The sequence below is a fragment of the Spea bombifrons genome, chromosome 2 (assembly GCF_027358695.1).
Source record: "Spea bombifrons isolate aSpeBom1 chromosome 2, aSpeBom1.2.pri, whole genome shotgun sequence".
NCBI lineage: Eukaryota > Metazoa > Chordata > Amphibia > Anura > Pelobatidae > Spea > Spea bombifrons.
The window spans coordinates 140,108,875-140,124,398 of NC_071088.1; the positions used below are offsets into that span (position 1 = coordinate 140,108,875).

Sequence of the window (15,524 nt, forward strand, 5' to 3'; positions counted from 1 at the left end):
GTGTCCCTCGCAGGGCGGACGTCAAGACTATACTTTCAGGGATCGTTTCTATAGCGCCCGACCGGAGAAACGTGCTCGGAAGTGGTCAGGCTCGGTAACCGTGATGAAGAGCTCACGTGCGTTCCCCTGAGCGCGAAGCGAGTATCAAGCGCCGTGGCTAACGGCTGCCTGTTGCTTCTGATGACTGTTCCTTTCTTCCCGAGGGCAGGTTAGGAGGGGGAACGCGCAAGCTGAGCGGTTACTTCTCGTAGCGACGCGTCGAGCTGTGCTTTCTGCGGATGCGGCCTTAATTGTGTTTGTTGGCCTCTTTCGAGGGCCTTCCTTCTATGCCGACCGTACTAGCTTTCGAGGCAGGCCTACTCTTAACAGGATAGACGCCTCGCGAGGGGCTTAATGTGGCCTATGTTTCATGAGCCTTTCGTGGAAACGTTCTGCGTACCAACATCAAATGGTGGCCAAGTCCTGTTGCCCGGCTCGTGCGTTAAGGTCGCCAAGGGGTAAATGCTCCTTCCCCGGCGCGAGGTCCCGCTGATGGGCGGTGCTACCGCGTGCAAATTTTTGTGCTGCAAAGCGCTCTGGGAATGCTGGATTTTACGAGCGCAGCTTAACACGGGAAGACTTTTCCCTGAAGGGCAACGATGAGGAATTTCCTGTGTGCAGGCACCTTGTCCACGCAGCTGTTCTGCACAGAGCCGAGTGTTGGAGCAGTAACCCCCACCACGACTTTAGCGAGGGGTGTGGAAGTGGCGCCCCCCACCATCTCCTATGGCAACTCATACTTACCTGGCAGGGGAGATACCCTGATCACGAAGGGGGTTCTCCCAGGGTGAGGCTCAGCCATTGCACTCCGGCTGTGCTGACCCCTGCGATTTCCCCAAATGCGGGAAACTCGACTGCATAATTTCTGGTAGTGGGGGACTGCGTTCGCGCTTTCCCCTGATCATCCCGGTTTAACGATAGAGCCCGGGGATTATCTCCGGTATCAGCTGGTGGTTCTCCAGGCGTGGCCCTTGCCGCTGCCTCCTAAGGGGGCTGCTCTAGCGCCTTAAGGCGCGCCTCCGTTATGGTTAGGGAAAAGGGTGCCGCCCCAGGCTCTTTGCGGCCTCGTCAGGTGTTGCTCCTGCGTCAGAGACAATATATCTGCATAAGCCCCACCCCTGGGAGGTCTTAAATCTTAAACGTGTGGTCTCATCACTCACGCTTCTCTGGTTGGTTTTTTTTCCTTCTTGCTTTTCCAAAGCGTGCAAAAACGCCATCACAGAGCGTCCTCGGCCAAGCCGCTGATGTTGCCGTTCTGCGCTGCCTCGCAGCCTGCCTTGGATGTAATGTATGTTCAGTGGTTGAATAAACGCAATCTAGCCTACTTCACGCATTGACCTCTAAGAAAAAGCGTTACGAATTGGTTTTTTTTTTTGTTTGTTTTCATAAGATTCATGCATTGCAAAGTCTTCTTCTCTTTCGGTGTTGTGCGAATGTCTTAGCTTTAGTTTGTCGCTGCAAGCTATATAGCGATGCCTTTTGGTGGGACGGTGTCCCTCGCAGGGCGGACGTCAAGACTATACTTTCAGGGATCGTTTCTATAGCGCCCGACCGGAGAAACGTGCTCGGAAGTGGTCAGGCTCGGTAACCGTGATGAAGATCTCACGTGCGTTCCCCTGAGCGCGAAGCGAGTATCAAGCGCCGTGGCTAACGGCTGCCTGTTGCTTCTGATGACTGTTCCTTTCTTCCCGAGGGCAGGTTAGGAGGGGGAACGCGCAAGCTGAGCGGTTACTTCTCGTAGCGACGCGTCGAGCTGTGCTTTCTGCGGATGCGGCCTTAATTGTGTTTGTTGGCCTCTTTCGAGGGCCTTCCTTCTATGCCGACCGTACTAGCTTTCGAGGCAGGCCTACTCTTAACAGGATAGACGCCTCGCGAGGGGCTTAATGTGGCCTATGTTTCATGAGCCTTTCGTGGAAACGTTCTGCGTACCAACATCAAATGGTAGCCAAGTCCTGTTGCCCGGCTCGTGCGTTAAGGTCGCCAAGGGGTAAATGCTCCTTCCCCGGCGCGAGGTCCCGCTGATGGGCGGTGCTACCGCGTGCAAATTTTTGTGCTGCAAAGCGCTCTGGGAATGCTGGATTTTACGAGCGCAGCTTAACACGGGAAGACTTTTCCCTGAAGGGCAACGATGAGGAATTTCCTGTGTGCAGGCACCTTGTCCACGCAGCTGTTCTGCACAGAGCCGAGTGTTGGAGCAGTAACCCCCACCACGACTTTAGCGAGGGTTGTGGAAGTGGCGCCCCCCACCATCTCCTATGGCAACTCATACTTACCTGGCAGGGGAGATACCCTGATCACGAAAGGAGTTCTCCCAGGGTGAGGCTCAGCCATTGCACTCCGGCTGTGCTGACCCCTGCGATTTCCCCAAATGCGGGAAACTCGACTGCATAATTTCTGGTAGTGGGGGACTGCGTTCGCGCTTTCCCCTGATCATCCCGGTTTAACGATAGAGCCCGGGGATTATCTCCGGTATCAGCTGGTGGTTCTCCAGGCGTGGCCCTTGCCGCTGCCTCCTAAGGGGGCTGCTCTAGCGCCTTAAGGCGCGCCTCCGTTATGGTTAGGGAAAAGGGTGCCGCCCCAGGCTCTTTGCGGCCTCGTCAGGTGTTGCTCCTGCGTCAGAGACAATATATCTGCATAAGCCCCACCCCTGGGAGGTCTTAAATCTTAAACGTGTGGTCTCATCACTCACGCTTCTCTGGTTGGTTTTTTTTCCTTCTTGCTTTTCCAAAGCGTGCAAAAACGCCATCACAGAGCGTCCTCGGCCAAGCCGCTGATGTTGCCGTTCTGCGCTGCCTCGCAGCCTGCCTTGGATGTAATGTATGTTCAGTGGTTGAATAAACGCAATCTAGCCTACTTCACGCATTGACTTCTAAGAAAAAGCGTTACGAATTGTTTTTTTTTTTGTTTGTTTTCATAAGATTCATGCATTGCAAAGTCTTCTTCTCTTTCGGTGTTGTGCGAATGTCTTAGCTTTAGTTTGTCGCTGCAAGCTATATAGCGATGCCTTTTGGTGGGACGGTGTCCCTCGCAGGGCGGACGTCAAGACTATACTTTCAGGGATCGTTTCTATAGCGCCCGACCGGAGAAACGTGCTCGGAAGTGGTCAGGCTCGGTAACCGTGATGAAGAGCTCACGTGCGTTCCCCTGAGCGCGAAGCGAGTATCAAGCGCCGTGGCTAACGGCTGCCTGTTGCTTTTGATGACTGTTCCTTTCTTCCCGAGGGCAGGTTAGGAGGGGGAACGCGCAAGCTGAGCGGTTACTTCTCGTAGCGACGCGTCGAGCTGTGCTTTCTGCGGATGCGGCCTTAATTGTGTTTGTTGGCCTCTTTCGAGGGCCTTCCTTCTATGCCGACCGTACTAGCTTTCGAGGCAGGCCTACTCTTAACAGGATAGACGCCTCGCGAGGGGCTTAATGTGGCCTATGTTTCATGAGCCTTTCGTGGAAACGTTCTGCGTACCAACATCAAATGGTAGCCAAGTCCTGTTGCCCGGCTCGTGCGTTAAGGTCGCCAAGGGGTAAATGCTCCTTCCCCGGCGCGAGGTCCCGCTGATGGGCGGTGCTACCGCGTGCAAATTTTTGTGCTGCAAAGCGCTCTGGGAATGCTGGATTTTACGAGCGCAGCTTAACACGGGAAGACTTTTCCCTGAAGGGCAACGATGAGGAATTTCCTGTGTGCAGGCACCTTGTCCACGCAGCTGTTCTGCACAGAGCCGAGTGTTGGAGCAGTAACCCCCACCACGACTTTAGCGAGGGGTGTGGAAGTGGCGCCCCCCACCATCTCCTATGGCAACTCATACTTACCTGGCAGGGGAGATACCCTGATCACGAAGGGGGTTCTCCCAGGGTGAGGCTCAGCCATTGCACTCCGGCTGTGCTGACCCCTGCGATTTCCCCAAATGCGGGAAACTCGACTGCATAATTTCTGGTAGTGGGGGACTGCGTTCGCGCTTTCCCCTGATCATCCCGGTTTAACGATAGAGCCCGGGGATTATCTCCGGTATCAGCTGGTGGTTCTCCAGGCGTGGCCCTTGCCGCTGCCTCCTAAGGGGGCTGCTCTAGCGCCTTAAGGCGCGCCTCCGTTATGGTTAGGGAAAAGGGTGCCGCCCCAGGCTCTTTGCGGCCTCGTCAGGTGTTGCTCCTGCGTCAGAGACAATATATCTGCATAAGCCCCACCCCTGGGAGGTCTTAAATCTTAAACGTGTGGTCTCATCACTCACGCTTCTCTGGTTGGTTTTTTTTCCTTCTTGCTTTTCCAAAGCGTGCAAAAACGCCATCACAGAGCGTCCTCGGCCAAGCCGCTGATGTTGCCGTTCTGCGCTGCCTCGCAGCCTGCCTTGGATGTAATGTATGTTCAGTGGTTGAATAAACGCAATCTAGCCTACTTCACGCATTGACCTCTAAGAAAAAGCGTTACGAATTGGTTTTTTTTTTGTTTGTTTTCATAAGATTCATGCATTGCAAAGTCTTCTTCTCTTTCGGTGTTGTGCGAATGTCTTAGCTTTAGTTTGTCGCTGCAAGCTATATAGCGATGCCTTTTGGTGGGACGGTGTCCCTCGCAGGGCGGACGTCAAGACTATACTTTCAGGGATCGTTTCTATAGCGCCCGACCGGAGAAACGTGCTCGGAAGTGGTCAGGCTCGGTAACCGTGATGAAGAGCTCACGTGCGTTCCCCTGAGCGTGAAGCGAGTATCAAGCGCCGTGGCTAACGGCTGCCTGTTGCTTCTGATGACTGTTCCTTTCTTCCCGAGGGCAGGTTAGGAGGGGGAACGCGCAAGCTGAGCGGTTACTTCTCGTAGCGACGCGTCGAGCTGTGCTTTCTGCGGATGCGGCCTTAATTGTGTTTGTTGGCCTCTTTCGAGGGCCTTCCTTCTATGCCGACCGTACTAGCTTTCGAGGCAGGCCTACTCTTAACAGGATAGACGCCTCGCGAGGGGCTTAATGTGGCCTATGTTTCATGAGCCTTTCGTGGAAACGTTCTGCGTACCAACATCAAATGGTAGCCAAGTCCTGTTGCCCGGCTCGTGCGTTAAGGTCGCCAAGGGGTAAATGCTCCTTCCCCGGCGCGAGGTCCCGCTGATGGGCGGTGCTACCGCGTGCAAATTTTTGTGCTGCAAAGCGCTCTGGGAATGCTGGATTTTACGAGCGCAGCTTAACACGGGAAGACTTTTCCCTGAAGGGCAACGATGAGGAATTTCCTGTGTGCAGGCACCTTGTCCACGCAGCTGTTCTGCACAGAGCCGAGTGTTGGAGCAGTAACCCCCACCACGACTTTAGCGAGGGGTGTGGAAGTGGCGCCCCCCACCATCTCCTATGGCAACTCATACTTACCTGGCAGGGGAGATACCCTGATCACGAAGGGGGTTCTCCCAGGGTGAGGCTCAGCCATTGCACTCCGGCTGTGCTGACCCCTGCGATTTCCCCAAATGCGGGAAACTCGACTGCATAATTTCTGGTAGTGGGGGACTGCGTTCGCGCTTTCCCCTGATCATCCCGGTTTAACGATAGAGCCCGGGGATTATCTCCGGTATCAGCTGGTGGTTCTCCAGGCGTGGCCCTTGCCGCTGCCTCCTAAGGGGGCTGCTCTAGCGCCTTAAGGCGCGCCTCCGTTATGGTTAGGGAAAAGGGTGCCGCCCCAGGCTCTTTGCGGCCTCGTCAGGTGTTGCTCCTGCGTCAGAGACAATGTATCTGCATAAGCCCCACCCCTGGGAGGTCTTAAATCTTAAACGTGTGGTCTCATCACTCACGCTTCTCTGGTTGGTTTTTTTTCCTTCTTGCTTTTCCAAAGCGTGCAAAAACGCCATCACAGAGCGTCCTCGGCCAAGCCGCTGATGTTGCCGTTCTGCGCTGCCTCGCAGCCTGCCTTGGATGTAATGTATGTTCAGTGGTTGAATAAACGCAATCTAGCCTACTTCACGCATTGACCTCTAAGAAAAAGCGTTACGAATTGGTTTTTTTTTTGTTTGTTTTCATAAGATTCATGCATTGCAAAGTCTTCTTCTCTTTCGGTGTTGTGCGAATGTCTTAGCTTTAGTTTGTCGCTGCAAGCTATATAGCGATGCCTTTTGGTGGGACGGTGTCCCTCGCAGGGCGGACGTCAAGACTATACTTTCAGGGATCGTTTCTATAGCGCCCGACCGGAGAAACGTGCTCGGAAGTGGTCAGGCTCGGTAACCGTGATGAAGAGCTCACGTGCGTTCCCCTGAGCGCGAAGCGAGTATCAAGCGCCGTGGCTAACGGCTGCCTGTTGCTTTTGATGACTGTTCCTTTCTTCCCGAGGGCAGGTTAGGAGGGGGAACGCGCAAGCTGAGCGGTTACTTCTCGTAGCGACGCGTCGAGCTGTGCTTTCTGCGGATGCGGCCTTAATTGTGTTTGTTGGCCTCTTTCGAGGGCCTTCCTTCTATGCCGACCGTACTAGCTTTTGAGGCAGGCCTACTCTTAACAGGATAGACGCCTCGCGAGGGGCTTAATGTGGCCTATGTTTCATGAGCCTTTCGTGGAAACGTTCTGCGTACCAACATCAAATGGTAGCCAAGTCCTGTTGCCCGGCTCGTGCGTTAAGGTCGCCAAGGGGTAAATGCTCCTTCCCCGGCGCGAGGTCCCGCTGATGGGCGGTGCTACCGCGTGCAAATTTTTGTGCTGCAAAGCGCTCTGGGAATGCTGGATTTTACGAGCGCAGCTTAACACGGGAAGACTTTTCCCTGAAGGGCAACGATGACGAATTTCCTGTGTGCAGGCACCTTGTCCACGCAGCTGTTCTGCACAGAGCCGAGTGTTGGAGCAGTAACCCCCACCACGACTTTAGCGAGGGGTGTGGAAGTGGCGCCCCCCACCATCTCCTATGGCAACTCATACTTACCTGGCAGGGGAGATACCCTGATCACGAAGGGGGTTCTCCCAGGGTGAGGCTCAGCCATTGCACTCCGGCTGTGCTGACCCCTGCGATTTCCCCAAATGCGGGAAACTCGACTGCATAATTTCTGGTAGTGGGGGACTGCGTTCGCGCTTTCCCCTGATCATCCCGGTTTAACGATAGAGCCCGGGGATTATCTCCGGTATCAGCTGGTGGTTCTCCAGGCGTGGCCCTTGCCGCTGCCTCCTAAGGGGGCTGCTCTAGCGCCTTAAGGCGCGCCTCCGTTATGGTTAGGGAAAAGCGTGCCGCCCCAGGCTCTTTGCGGCCTCGTCAGGTGTTGCTCCTGCGTCAGAGACAATATATCTGCATAAGCCCCACCCCTGGGAGGTCTTAAATCTTAAACGTGTGGTCTCATCACTCACGCTTCTCTGGTTGGTTTTTTTTCCTTCTTGCTTTTCCAAAGCGTGCAAAAACGCCATCACAGAGCGTCCTCGGCCAAGCCGCTGATGTTGCCGTTCTGCGCTGCCTCGCAGCCTGCCTTGGATGTAATGTATGTTCAGTGGTTGAATAAACGCAATCTAGCCTACTTCACGCATTGACCTCTAAGAAAAAGCGTTACGAATTGGTTTTTTTTTTGTTTGTTTTCATAAGATTCATGCATTGCAAAGTCTTCTTCTCTTTCGGTGTTGTGCGAATGTCTTAGCTTTAGTTTGTCGCTGCAAGCTATATAGCGATGCCTTTTGGTGGGACGGTGTCCCTCGCAGGGCGGACGTCAAGACTATATTTTCAGGGATCGTTTCTATAGCGCCCGACCGGAGAAACGTGCTCGGAAGTGGTCAGGCTCGGTAACCGTGATGAAGAGCTCACGTGCGTTCCCCTGAGCGCGAAGCGAGTATCAAGCGCCGTGGCTAACGGCTGCCTGTTGCTTCTGATGACTGTTCCTTTCTTCCCGAGGGCAGGTTAGGAGGGGGAACGCGCAAGCTGAGCGGTTACTTCTCGTAGCGACGCGTCGAGCTGTGCTTTCTGCGGATGCGGCCTTAATTGTGTTTGTTGGCCTCTTTCGAGGGCCTTCCTTCTATGCCGACCGTACTAGCGTTCGAGGCAGGCCTACTCTTAACAGGATAGACGCCTCGCGAGGGGCTTAATGTGGCCTATGTTTCATGAGCCTTTCGTGGAAACGTTCTGCGTACCAACATCAAATGGTAGCCAAGTCCTGTTGCCCGGCTCGTGCGTTAAGGTCGCCAAGGGGTAAATGCTCCTTCCCCGGCGCGAGGTCCCGCTGATGGGCGGTGCTACCGCGTGCAAATTTTTGTGCTGCAAAGCGCTCTGGGAATGCTGGATTTTACGAGCGCAGCTTAACACGGGAAGACTTTTCCCTGAAGGGCAACGATGAGGAATTTCCTGTGTGCAGGCACCTTGTCCACGCAGCTGTTCTGCACAGAGCCGAGTGTTGGAGCAGTAACCCCCACCACGACTTTAGCGAGGGGTGTGGAAGTGGCGCCCCCCACCATCTCCTATGGCAACTCATACTTACCTGGCAGGGGAGATACCCTGATCACGAAGGGAGTTCTCCCAGGGTGAGGCTCAGCCATTGCACTCCGGCTGTGCTGACCCCTGCGATTTCCCCAAATGCGGGAAACTTGACTGCATAATTTCTGGTAGTGGGGGACTGCGTTCGCGCTTTCCCCTGATCATCCCGGTTTAACGATAGAGCCCGGGGATTATCTCCGGTATCAGCTGGTGGTTCTCCAGGCGTGGCCCTTGCCGCTGCCTCCTAAGGGGGCTGCTCTAGCGCCTTAAGGCGCGCCTCCGTTATGGTTAGGGAAAAGGGTGCCGCCCCAGGCTCTTTGCGGCCTCGTCAGGTGTTGCTCCTGCGTCAGAGACAATATATCTGCATAAGCCCCACCCCTGGGAGGTCTTAAATCTTAAACGTGTGGTCTCATCACTCACGCTTCTCTGGTTGGTTTTTTTTCCTTCTTGCTTTTCCAAAGCGTGCAAAAACGCCATCACAGAGCGTCCTCGGCCAAGCCGCTGATGTTGCCGTTCTGCGCTGCCTCGCAGCCTGCCTTGGATGTAATGTATGTTCAGTGGTTGAATAAACGCAATCTAGCCTACTTCACGCATTGACTTCTAAGAAAAAGCGTTACGAATTGGTTTTTTTTTTGTTTGTTTTCATAAGATTCATGCATTGCAAAGTCTTCTTCTCTTTCGGTGTTGTGCGAATGTCTTAGCTTTAGTTTGTCGCTGCAAGCTATATAGCGATGCCTTTTGGTGGGACGGTGTCCCTCGCAGGGCGGACGTCAAGACTATACTTTCAGGGATCGTTTCTATAGTGCCCGACCGGAGAAACGTGCTCGGAAGTGGTCAGGCTCGGTAACCGTGATGAAGAGCTCACGTGCGTTCCCCTGAGCGCGAAGCGAGTATCAAGCGCCGTGGCTAACGGCTGCCTGTTGCTTTTGATGACTGTTCCTTTCTTCCCGAGGGCAGGTTAGGAGGGGGAACGCGCAAGCTGAGCGGTTACTTCTCGTAGCGACGCGTCGAGCTGTGCTTTCTGCGGATGCGGCCTTAATTGTGTTTGTTGGCCTCTTTCGAGGGCCTTCCTTCTATGCCGACCGTACTAGCTTTCGAGGCAGGCCTACTCTTAACAGGATAGACGCCTCGCGAGGGGCTTAATGTGGCCTATGTTTCATGAGCCTTTCGTGGAAACGTTCTGCGTACCAACATCAAATGGTAGCCAAGTCCTGTTGCCCGGCTCGTGCGTTAAGGTCGCCAAGGGGTAAATGCTCCTTCCCCGGCGCGAGGTCCCGCTGATGGGCGGTGCTACCGCGTGCAAATTTTTGTGCTGCAAAGCGCTCTGGGAATGCTGGATTTTACGAGCGCAGCTTAACACGGGAAGACTTTTCCCTGAAGGGCAACGATGAGGAATTTCCTGTGTGCAGGCACCTTGTCCACGCAGCTGTTCTGCACAGAGCCGAGTGTTGGAGCAGTAACCCCCACCACGACTTTAGCGAGGGGTGTGGAAGTGGCGCCCCCCACCATCTCCTATGGCAACTCATACTTACCTGGCAGGGGAGATACCCTGATCACGAAGGGGGTTCTCCCAGGGTGAGGCTCAGCCATTGCACTCCGGCTGTGCTGACCCCTGCGATTTCCCCAAATGCGGGAAACTCGACTGCATAATTTCTGGTAGTGGGGGACTGCGTTCGCGCTTTCCCCTGATCATCCCGGTTTAACGATAGAGCCCGGGGATTATCTCCGGTATCAGCTGGTGGTTCTCCAGGCGTGGCCCTTGCTGCTGCCTCCTAAGGGGGCTGCTCTAGCGCCTTAAGGCGCGCCTCCGTTATGGTTAGGGAAAAGGGTGCCGCCCCAGGCTCTTTGCGGCCTCGTCAGGTGTTGCTCCTGCGTCAGAGACAATATATCTGCATAAGCCCCACCCCTGGGAGGTCTTAAATCTTAAACGTGTGGTCTCATCACTCACGCTTCTCTGGTTGGTTTTTTTTCCTTCTTGCTTTTCCAAAGCGTGCAAAAACGCCATCACAGAGCGTCCTCGGCCAAGCCGCTGATGTTGCCGTTCTGCGCTGCCTCGCAGCCTGCCTTGGATGTAATGTATGTTCAGTGGTTGAATAAACGCAATCTAGCCTACTTCACGCATTGACCTCTAAGAAAAAGCGTTACGAATTGGTTTTTTTTTTGTTTGTTTTCATAAGATTCATGCATTGCAAAGTCTTCTTCTCTTTCGGTGTTGTGCGAATGTCTTAGCTTTAGTTTGTCGCTGCAAGCTATATAGCGATGCCTTTTGGTGGGACGGTGTCCCTCGCAGGGCGGACGTCAAGACTATACTTTCAGGGATCGTTTCTATAGCGCCCGACCGGAGAAACGTGCTCGGAAGTGGTCAGGCTCGGTAACCGTGATGAAGAGCTCACGTGCGTTCCCCTGAGCGCGAAGCGAGTATCAAGCGCCATGGCTAACGGCTGCCTGTTGCTTCTGATGACTGTTCCTTTCTTCCCGAGGGCAGGTTAGGAGGGGGAACGCGCAAGCTGAGCGGTTACTTCTCGTAGCGACGCGTCGAGCTGTGCTTTCTGCGGATGCGGCCTTAATTGTGTTTGTTGGCCTCTTTCGAGGGCCTTCCTTCTATGCCGACCGTACTAGCTTTCGAGGCAGGCCTACTCTTAACAGGATAGACGCCTCGCGAGGGGCTTAATGTGGCCTATGTTTCATGAGCCTTTCGTGGAAACGTTCTGCGTACCAACATCAAATGGTAGCCAAGTCCTGTTGCCCGGCTCGTGCGTTAAGGTCGCCAAGGGGTAAATGCTCCTTCCCCGGCGTGAGGTCCCGCTGATGGGCGGTGCTACCGCGTGCAAATTTTTGTGCTGCAAAGCGCTCTGGGAATGCTGGATTTTACGAGCGCAGCTTAACACGGGAAGACTTTTCCCTGAAGGGCAACGATGAGGAATTTCCTGTGTGCAGGCACCTTGTCCACGCAGCTGTTCTGCACAGAGCCGAGTGTTGGAGCAGTAACCCCCACCACGACTTTAGCGAGGGGTGTGGAAGTGGCGCCCCCCACCATCTCCTATGGCAACTCATACTTACCTGGCAGGGGAGATACCCTGATCACGAAGGGGGTTCTCCCAGGGTGAGGCTCAGCCATTGCACTCCGGCTGTGCTGACCCCTGCGATTTCCCCAAATGCGGGAAACTCGACTGCATAATTTCTGGTAGTGGGGGACTGTGTTCGCGCTTTCCCCTGATCATCCCGGTTTAACGATAGAGCCCGGGGATTATCTCCGGTATCAGCTGGTGGTTCTCCAGGCGTGGCCCTTGCCGCTGCCTCCTAAGGGGGCTGCTCTAGCGCCTTAAGGCGCGCCTCCGTTATGGTTAGGGAAAAGGGTGCCGCCCCAGGCTCTTTGCGGCCTCGTCAGGTGTTGCTCCTGCGTCAGAGACAATATATCTGCATAAGCCCCACCCCTGGGAGGTCTTAAATCTTAAACGTGTGGTCTCATCACTCACGCTTCTCTGGTTGGTTTTTTTTCCTTCTTGCTTTTCCAAAGCGTGCAAAAACGCCATCACAGAGCGTCCTCGGCCAAGCCGCTGATGTTGCCGTTCTGCGCTGCCTCGCAGCCTGCCTTGGATGTAATGTATGTTCAGTGGTTGAATAAACGCAATCTAGCCTACTTCACGCATTGACTTCTAAGAAAAAGCGTTACGAATTGGGTTTTTTTTTGTTTGTTTTCATAAGATTCATGCATTGCAAAGTCTTCTTCTCTTTCGGTGTTGTGCGAATGTCTTAGCTTTAGTTTGTCGCTGCAAGCTATATAGCGATGCCTTTTGGTGGGACGGTGTCCCTCGCAGGGCGGACGTCAAGACTATACTTTCAGGGATCGTTTTTATAGCGCCCGACCGGAGAAACGTGCTCGGAAGTGGTCAGGCTCAGTAACCGTGATGAAGAGCTCACGTGCGTTCCCCTGAGCGCGAAGCGAGTATCAAGCGCCGTGGCTAACGGCTGCCTGTTGCTTTTGATGACTGTTCCTTTCTTCCCGAGGGCAGGTTAGGAGGGGGAACGCGCAAGCTGAGCGGTTACTTCTCGTAGCGACGCGTCGAGCTGTGCTTTCTGCGGATGCGGCCTTAATTGTGTTTGTTGGCCTCTTTCGAGGGCCTTCCTTCTATGCCGACCGTACTAGCTTTCGAGACAGGCCTACTCTTAACAGGATAGACGCCTCGCGAGGGGCTTAATGTGGCCTATGTTTCATGAGCCTTTCGTGGAAACGTTCTGCGTACCAACATCAAATGGTAGCCAAGTCCTGTTGCCCGGCTCGTGCGTTAAGGTCGCCAAGGGGTAAATGCTCCTTCCCCGGCGCGAGGTCCCGCTGATGGGCGGTGCTACCGCGTGCAAATTTTTGTGCTGCAAAGCGCTCTGGGAATGCTGGATTTTACGAGCGCAGCTTAACACGGGAAGACTTTTCCCTGAAGGGCAACGATGAGGAATTTCCTGTGTGCAGGCACCTTGTCCACGCAGCTGTTCTGCACAGAGCCGAGTGTTGGAGCAGTAACCCCCACCACGACTTTAGCGAGGGGTGTGGAAGTGGCGCCCCCCACCATCTCCTATGGCAACTCATACTTACCTGGCAGGGGAGATACCCTGATCACGAAGGGGGTTCTCCCAGGGTGAGGCTCAGCCATTGCACTCCGGCTGTGCTGACCCCTGCGATTTCCCCAAATGCGGGAAACTCGACTGCATAATTTCTGGTAGTGGGGGACTGCGTTCGCGCTTTCCCCTGATCATCCCGGTTTAACGATAGAGCCCGGGGATTATCTCCGGTATCAGCTGGTGGTTCTCCAGGCGTGGCCCTTGCCGCTGCCTCCTAAGGGGGCTGCTCTAGCGCCTTAAGGTGCGCCTCCGTTATGGTTAGGGAAAAGGGTGCCGCCCCAGGCTCTTTGCGGCCTCGTCAGGTGTTGCTCCTGCGTCAGAGACAATATATCTGCATAAGCCCCACCCCTGGGAGGTCTTAAATCTTAAACGTGTGGTCTCATCACTCACGCTTCTCTGGTTGGTTTTTTTTCCTTCTTGCTTTTCCAAAGCGTGCAAAAACGCCATCACAGAGCGTCCTCGGCCAAGCCGCTGATGTTGCCGTTCTGCGCTGCCTCGCAGCCTGCCTTGGATGTAATGTATGTTCAGTGGTTGAATAAACGCAATCTAGCCTACTTCACGCATTGACCTCTAAGAAAAAGCGTTACGAATTGGTTTTTTTTTTTGTTTGTTTTCATAAGATTCATGCATTGCAAAGTCTTCTTCTCTTTCGGTGTTGTGTGAATGTCTTAGCTTTAGTTTGTCGCTGCAAGCTATATAGCGATGCCTTTTGGTGGGACGGTGTCCCTCGCAGGGCGGACGTCAAGACTATACTTTCAGGGATCGTTTCTATAGCGCCCGACCGGAGAAACGTGCTCGGAAGTGGTCAGGCTCGGTAACCGTGATGAAGAGCTCACGTGCGTTCCCCTGAGCGCGAAGCGAGTATCAAGCGCCGTGGCTAACGGCTGCCTGTTGCTTCTGATGACTGTTCCTTTCTTCCCGAGGGCAGGTTAGGAGGGGGAACGCGCAAGCTGAGCGGTTACTTCTCGTAGCGACGCGTCGAGCTGTGCTTTCTGCGGATGCGGCCTTAATTGTGTTTGTTGGCCTCTTTCGAGGGCCTTCCTTCTATGCCGACCGTACTAGCTTTCGAGGCAGGCCTACTCTTAACAGGATAGACGCCTCGCGAGGGGCTTAATGTGGCCTATGTTTCATGAGCCTTTCGTGGAAACGTTCTGCGTACCAACATCAAATGGTAGCCAAGTCCTGTTGCCCGGCTCGTGCGTTAAGGTCGCCAAGGGGTAAATGCTCCTTCCCCGGCGCGAGGTCCCGCTGATGGGCGGTGCTACCGCGTGCAAATTTTTGTGCTGCAAAGCGCTCTGGGAATGCTGGATTTTACGAGCGCAGCTTAACACGGGAAGACTTTTCCCTGAAGGGCAGCGATGAGGAATTTCCTGTGTGCAGGCACCTTGTCCACGCAGCTGTTCTGCACAGAGCCGAGTGTTGGAGCAGTAACCCCCACCACGACTTTAGCGAGGGGTGTGGAAGTGGCGCCCCCCACCATCTCCTATGGCAACTCATACTTACCTGGCAGGGGAGATACCCTGATCACGAAGGGGGTTCTCCCAGGGTGAGGCTCAGCCATTGCACTCCGGCTGTGCTGACCCCTGCGATTTCCCCAAATGCGGGAAACTCGACTGCATAATTTCTGGTAGTGGGGGACTGCGTTCGCGCTTTCCCCTGATCATCCCGGTTTAACGATAGAGCCCGGGGATTATCTCCGGTATCAGCTGGTGGTTCTCCAGGCGTGGCCCTTGCCGCTGCCTCCTAAGGGGGCTGCTCTAGCGCCTTAAGGCGCGCCTCCGTTATGGTTAGGGAAAAGGGTGCCGCCCCAGGCTCTTTGCGGCCTCGTCAGGTGTTGCTCCTGCGTCAGAGACAATATATCTGCATAAGCCCCACCCCTGGGAGGTCTTAAATCTTAAACGTGTGGTCTCATCACTCACGCTTCTCTGGTTGGTTTTTTTTCCTTCTTGCTTTTCCAAAGCGTGCAAAAACGCCATCACAGAGCGTCCTCGGCCAAGCCGCTGATGTTGCCGTTCTGCGCTGCCTCGCAGCCTGCCTTGGATGTAATGTATGTTCAGTGGTTGAATAAACGCAATCTAGCCTACTTCACGCATTGACTTCTAAGAAAAAGCGTTACGAATTGTTTTTTTTTTTTGTTTGTTTTCATAAGATTCATGCATTGCAAAGTCTTCTTCTCTTTCGGTGTTGTGCGAATGTCTTAGCTTTAGTTTGTCGCTGCAAGCTATATAGCGATGCCTTTTGGTGGGACGGTGTCCCTCGCAGGGCGGACGTCAAGACTATACTTTCAGGGATCGTTTCTATAGCGCCCGACCGGAGAAACGTGCTCGGAAGTGGTCAGGCTCGGTAACCGTGATGAAGAGCTCACGTGCGTTCCCCTGAGCGTGAAGCGAGTATCAAGCGCCGTGGCTAACGGCTGCCTGTTGCTTCTGATGACTGTTCCTTTCTTCCCGAGGGCAGGTTAGGAGGGGGAACGCGCAAGCTGAGCGGTTA

The 15,524-nt window shown here is 54.3% G+C and overlaps 21 non-coding genes across 21 annotated transcripts; all 21 read left to right on the top strand.

Moving 5' to 3' along the window:
• The first annotated feature begins 23 nt into the window (after positions 1–23).
• LOC128475574 (small nucleolar RNA U3) lies at positions 24–239 on the top strand. Its single transcript, XR_008346628.1, has one exon. It is a non-coding gene; the product is annotated as a small nucleolar RNA U3 (small nucleolar RNA).
• A 536-nt stretch (positions 240–775) lies between these two features.
• Positions 776–939, top strand: LOC128480891 (U1 spliceosomal RNA). The gene has a single exon (XR_008350673.1). It is a non-coding gene; the product is annotated as a U1 spliceosomal RNA (small nuclear RNA).
• A 613-nt stretch (positions 940–1,552) lies between these two features.
• LOC128475642 (small nucleolar RNA U3) lies at positions 1,553–1,768 on the top strand. The gene has a single exon (XR_008346693.1). It is a non-coding gene; the product is annotated as a small nucleolar RNA U3 (small nucleolar RNA).
• Positions 1,769–2,304: 536 nt separating this feature from the next.
• On the top strand, positions 2,305–2,468 carry LOC128481101 (U1 spliceosomal RNA). The gene has a single exon (XR_008350873.1). It is a non-coding gene; the product is annotated as a U1 spliceosomal RNA (small nuclear RNA).
• Positions 2,469–3,080: 612 nt separating this feature from the next.
• On the top strand, positions 3,081–3,296 carry LOC128481248 (small nucleolar RNA U3). Its single transcript, XR_008351000.1, has one exon. It is a non-coding gene; the product is annotated as a small nucleolar RNA U3 (small nucleolar RNA).
• A 536-nt stretch (positions 3,297–3,832) lies between these two features.
• LOC128480893 (U1 spliceosomal RNA) lies at positions 3,833–3,996 on the top strand. Its single transcript, XR_008350674.1, has one exon. It is a non-coding gene; the product is annotated as a U1 spliceosomal RNA (small nuclear RNA).
• Positions 3,997–4,608: 612 nt separating this feature from the next.
• Positions 4,609–4,824, top strand: LOC128475485 (small nucleolar RNA U3). The gene has a single exon (XR_008346543.1). It is a non-coding gene; the product is annotated as a small nucleolar RNA U3 (small nucleolar RNA).
• Positions 4,825–5,360: 536 nt separating this feature from the next.
• Positions 5,361–5,524, top strand: LOC128480894 (U1 spliceosomal RNA). Its single transcript, XR_008350675.1, has one exon. It is a non-coding gene; the product is annotated as a U1 spliceosomal RNA (small nuclear RNA).
• Positions 5,525–6,136: 612 nt separating this feature from the next.
• Positions 6,137–6,352, top strand: LOC128481249 (small nucleolar RNA U3). Its single transcript, XR_008351001.1, has one exon. It is a non-coding gene; the product is annotated as a small nucleolar RNA U3 (small nucleolar RNA).
• Positions 6,353–6,888: 536 nt separating this feature from the next.
• Positions 6,889–7,052, top strand: LOC128480895 (U1 spliceosomal RNA). Its single transcript, XR_008350676.1, has one exon. It is a non-coding gene; the product is annotated as a U1 spliceosomal RNA (small nuclear RNA).
• Positions 7,053–7,664: 612 nt separating this feature from the next.
• On the top strand, positions 7,665–7,880 carry LOC128475670 (small nucleolar RNA U3). Its single transcript, XR_008346719.1, has one exon. It is a non-coding gene; the product is annotated as a small nucleolar RNA U3 (small nucleolar RNA).
• Positions 7,881–8,416: 536 nt separating this feature from the next.
• Positions 8,417–8,580, top strand: LOC128481109 (U1 spliceosomal RNA). The gene has a single exon (XR_008350881.1). It is a non-coding gene; the product is annotated as a U1 spliceosomal RNA (small nuclear RNA).
• A 612-nt stretch (positions 8,581–9,192) lies between these two features.
• On the top strand, positions 9,193–9,408 carry LOC128481151 (small nucleolar RNA U3). Its single transcript, XR_008350909.1, has one exon. It is a non-coding gene; the product is annotated as a small nucleolar RNA U3 (small nucleolar RNA).
• Positions 9,409–9,944: 536 nt separating this feature from the next.
• LOC128480896 (U1 spliceosomal RNA) lies at positions 9,945–10,108 on the top strand. The gene has a single exon (XR_008350677.1). It is a non-coding gene; the product is annotated as a U1 spliceosomal RNA (small nuclear RNA).
• A 612-nt stretch (positions 10,109–10,720) lies between these two features.
• LOC128475664 (small nucleolar RNA U3) lies at positions 10,721–10,936 on the top strand. Its single transcript, XR_008346714.1, has one exon. It is a non-coding gene; the product is annotated as a small nucleolar RNA U3 (small nucleolar RNA).
• Positions 10,937–11,472: 536 nt separating this feature from the next.
• Positions 11,473–11,636, top strand: LOC128480985 (U1 spliceosomal RNA). The gene has a single exon (XR_008350763.1). It is a non-coding gene; the product is annotated as a U1 spliceosomal RNA (small nuclear RNA).
• Positions 11,637–12,248: 612 nt separating this feature from the next.
• LOC128475646 (small nucleolar RNA U3) lies at positions 12,249–12,464 on the top strand. The gene has a single exon (XR_008346697.1). It is a non-coding gene; the product is annotated as a small nucleolar RNA U3 (small nucleolar RNA).
• A 536-nt stretch (positions 12,465–13,000) lies between these two features.
• Positions 13,001–13,164, top strand: LOC128480898 (U1 spliceosomal RNA). The gene has a single exon (XR_008350679.1). It is a non-coding gene; the product is annotated as a U1 spliceosomal RNA (small nuclear RNA).
• A 613-nt stretch (positions 13,165–13,777) lies between these two features.
• LOC128475575 (small nucleolar RNA U3) lies at positions 13,778–13,993 on the top strand. Its single transcript, XR_008346629.1, has one exon. It is a non-coding gene; the product is annotated as a small nucleolar RNA U3 (small nucleolar RNA).
• A 536-nt stretch (positions 13,994–14,529) lies between these two features.
• On the top strand, positions 14,530–14,693 carry LOC128480899 (U1 spliceosomal RNA). Its single transcript, XR_008350680.1, has one exon. It is a non-coding gene; the product is annotated as a U1 spliceosomal RNA (small nuclear RNA).
• A 613-nt stretch (positions 14,694–15,306) lies between these two features.
• On the top strand, positions 15,307–15,522 carry LOC128475486 (small nucleolar RNA U3). The gene has a single exon (XR_008346544.1). It is a non-coding gene; the product is annotated as a small nucleolar RNA U3 (small nucleolar RNA).
• Positions 15,523–15,524: the final 2 nt, after the last annotated feature.